Raw genomic sequence first — 4,407 nt, 5'->3', positions numbered from 1 at the left:
TATTACAAAACAAATTAACTATCTATGCTAGCTAGTTATTACAACATCACAACTAATTAATTATTCTAACTAATTATTAAAAATTAGAACTAACTAATTAATTAATTATAAAATTCTAATTAATTAACTAATTAATTACAACATGAAATAACACTCTTAACCAGTAACCCACTAAAGTAATGTATATATATAATATACATACAAACTCACGCTATTAGAAGACCATTCAAAAGCCCGCCACTTCAGGCCCTTACCCTCGTGAATCCTCAAAACAATTTAAAATTCCCTCCATCAAACATCCTAGTCAGCTTGCCAACAAATCCACTTGCAGCACATGTAATATGCTAACAAAATCGTGGGCTAAAAAACCTACGTGAACCACTTTCCCATGTATTATCGATCGCAACTCCAGCTATATCGATTTCGTTAGCTTTATTCTCGGGTCTGTAGTACCCAGTCACTGGATCAGGGACCCAAGAAGTCGTTGTTGCCTCTTCTTCCCCACTTTTGATTACAACTGCCATAACTAAAGAAGCAATAGAGTTCATGTTCTCCATATATTGTAAATGGCAACTATGTGGTGCTCTAAGGGTTGAACCGCACAAGGTTAGGTCAAATTGAAGCTTATCATCTTGAAGCACCTTCACATGTTTTGCACGACAATCATAGATCATGCGGACCTTATTCTTCATGAATAAAAATCATACAGCTTGAGGGATATCTATTGCTGGGTAATGTAAACCAAGATAAGGCTTAAGCCCCGGTTTTGTGATCTCAGACACAACCTCACCGTGATCATCATCATCGTGAAATTTATAAGCCATCACTCTGTTATAACCAGTGAGTTCAAAAACCTCCTGAACCATGGTATCACATAGCCTTTCCATTGGCATTAACTTTGACATATTTTGGACCTAAAATCTAACTTGGTTGCTGCATAATCTGACTTGGTTGCTGCATCTTCATAAAGCTTCTTCTCCAACTTTATAGAAAAATTATCTACACCCTCTTGCTTCGGCAGCTCTTGCTGGAGTTGTTGTGTACGAGTAGCTTTAGCTGAACCTTCTTGCTTTGGTGTCTATTATTGAAGTTGTTGTGTTGTCGTACTGCGATGTTTGGTCTTTGTGCCCACCTAGTAGCTTCTCCTTTAGCTTATGTGTCAACCCTTTCTTCTTCCTCCTCCCTCTTTGCCCATCATCCTCTGAAGAGCTAGAGCTGCTGCCGGAACGATGAAACACTCCTCCGCCAGCATGCTGATGATGGCCTCCGGTACCAGTGCTCAAATCATGGGTTTCATTGACTGTAACATAGCCTGAATATTGCCAGAAAGTCATTGGAGGCTAGCTGGGAAGTTTAGTGACTCGGTCGGCCTCTTGTTTTGATAAGGCTTTGGGGTTGAGTTGACTAGGCTCGAGTCGAGCTGAAACAGCCCTTGTAGTAGACGGAGGAGAGAGAGCCCCTGTAGACGTCCCTGAACGCCCCGGGAAGGTGAGCTCCCGTTCAGTTCGATATTGGGCTCACTACAGTTCGGACTCTCAAATTGTCACGGTTCTAAATCTAAACCAAAGAGTCCAAATCTGGCAAATCGTTTTGAGAAAACAAATTTTGAAAGAAGTGCCAAACATGGACTGCTTTCCCAGATACAGAGTCGCCACCTAAATGTTTTATTTTGGGAAAATTTAGGAAACCCTGACTCGTTTGCCTAAGGCCACGTGTCCGTCATCACCAAAGTTGCCTCGGCTCGGAAACTTGGGTACGATTGGGGAAGGTCACTTCGTGAGCACCCCCGCTCGCCCGATCAAAGATCGGCCTCTACTAACCATGATATCTAGTTTTGAAAACATTGTGTGTTCTTATCCCGGTTATTAGCCTAGATTTACTATGTGATGCGCACAGCATACAAGTATAGACTGGATCGCCTGAATTGGAATAAAACATTTCATGTTTGTTTTTTGAAAGATGGTTTGCTACTCGCAAGTAGGCTTAAAGATGCAGATTTTGCCACCCTCAGGTGGGCTTAAGAAAAGATGGTTTTGCCACTATCTAATGGGCTTAAAACTCACAGTTGATGATTTGTTCCAATCCAAATAACCCAACCTTCACCCACAGGCATTCAGGCAGTTTATATCACATAAGCACATAGCCTCATGGTAAGCATGCTATTCATGACAGTCACTCACACGCATGCAAGGATGCTAAAGCATAAAAACTTACCGAGTACTCCAAGCCAAAACAAAAGCTAATTAGAAATCCATGCATGATCCTAATTATACAGAAGTGCCTAATGCAACACATGCAAAAATGCAACTATAGCAGGCTCGGCTATTCTAAACATGGCATATGAGATGCAACAGCTAACAAGTATTCAACTTTGAAATTGAAATACAAATGCAGTTAGTATGATGCGCCGAGCCCGGTGCATGCAAAACAGATGAATGAATGCAAACATGCTATCATACTGTATGCTAATTGAAACATGCCCTAAATCTAACGATCATAAGCGGGTAAATAAAAGGGAGAAAGACGTGGGGATGGAAGACATACAACACACACACGCACACTTATTACAGTTATGCCCTCGCACAGAAGGTCCGAATAAATATACACTCCCAAATAAATACAAAAATCCTAATTAATTTACAAATTAATCTAGGAAAGCTATAAACTGGCATGCAAGCCAGGGACTGCCTTGACTCTGATGAATGATGTATGTTTGGGCTGCCTTGCGCGGAAATCCACTGGGATGCCCCAATTAGCCTCTGTTTTACAATTATTCTTGGAAAGCGCGCCAAGCTCCGGAAGGTTGTTAATTCTTGATTTGCTGCAACAGAGAGCAGGAAAGGGGCATAGCAATGTATTTTCACAAATGTATGCATGCCTCGATCCTCGTGCCACCAATCACGCATCTCGATGCATGATGGTCGATGGGTCGAATTGTGCAACTCAATAGGGAATGAATGCACATGAAAGCTCAACTAAAACCTAACTCCATCATGGATGATCCAGAGTGTCGGTGACTTGGAATTGAGACACGTTCCGTCACTCGGAGTACGAAACGTACCTCGTTTCCCGTGCCCAGGCTAACTCCTACCCCAAACACGATGCAATATGCATGATATGCATGAATGCAACTAATATACAACCTAGCATGCACAATGTTATGAAATGGCATACACGATGCACGAGGTAACATGGCATACACAATGCGCTAGCATACAACCTAGCATACACAATGCTATAAAATGAAATGGCATACACAATGCATAAATGGACTTACACTAATACAAGTGGACTTCAGCCACACTCGCATAAGAGGCCATAAGATGAAAATGAGACACTCGAGATGCGTGCACGCATGCACGCAAACCGAGGACCGACCTTAAGGCACCAAATGCCACTCTAACAAGACATGGCAGGGCATGAAATATGATATGCTAGCATGCAAATTTCAGTGCTAAAAAAATGACTCAAAACAGCCCCGAATCAAGACAATATAGCACCCGATGCATGAAATGAAACCGAAATGCAAAATTAGGCCTATGCATTGGCCTATAGCTATACAAAACATGCATTATTCGATCATGACATGTGAAGGCAGATTCAAGGCAGCCCCAAAAAAAATCATGTTTGCAGTTCTAAGCAACGTCAAATAATAAACACAAATAGGGCAAAACTAGTATGCAAAAATGGCCCTAAATGTGAGATAAAGAAGCAAGTCACAGCTTCTGACCCCAAACAGATTAGGACCCTTTAACAATGTTGAAGAGGGGCCAAAAATATGACCTTTTACAGTTTATGGAAAACCACAAAAACCAGCACAGGTATGGCTAAACTCTCATGCAAGAAATGGGCCAAAAGAGAGGCAAAGAAGCAAGTGGCGGTTGCTGGCCTCAAATACAAAGGGGCCCTTCAACAATGTTGAAGAGGGGCCAAAAATATTGTACTTTACAGTTGATGGCCGGACCCAAAACAGTATGCATGCAAGCCTAAGATACTATGCAAAATGAGGCCAAAAAGAGAGATATAACACAAAGTGTATAAAGGATGCCTCAAACCATGAAAGACCCTTAATGAAACATGAATAGGGGGTCAAAATAAGGTCATTTTCAGTTTGGACCAGAGTCCAAAAATAGAAGCAAAAGAGGCTAATAAATCATGCAAAAATATGGCCAAAAGAGAGATATAAAGGCAAGTAGCAAATGGAGGCCACAAACAGTGATGATCCCTTCAACAATGTTGAAGAAGGGCTCAAAATAAGCAACTTTACAGTTTATGACATGCCTCAAAACAGTCTACACGTAGGTCAAAAATACTACACAAGGAATAGGCATACAAGAGGGATAATGAAGCAAGTGCAACAAGGAGGCCTCAAACAGTGTGAGGACCTTAAACAAACATGAATAATGG

At 41.4% G+C, this 4,407-nt stretch overlaps 1 pseudogene; it reads right to left on the bottom strand.

Moving 5' to 3' along the window:
* Positions 1 to 344: 344 nt before the first annotated feature.
* Positions 345 to 887, bottom strand: LOC114319515 (phytochrome A pseudogene; annotated as a pseudogene).
* Between the last annotated feature and the right edge of the window lie 3,520 nt (positions 888 to 4,407).

Source organism: Camellia sinensis, chromosome 5, assembly GCF_055761805.1.
Source record: "Camellia sinensis isolate YWXY chromosome 5, ASM5576180v1, whole genome shotgun sequence".
Taxonomy (NCBI): Eukaryota; Viridiplantae; Streptophyta; class Magnoliopsida; order Ericales; family Theaceae; genus Camellia; species Camellia sinensis.
This window is presented reverse-complemented; position numbering and strand designations above follow the sequence as displayed.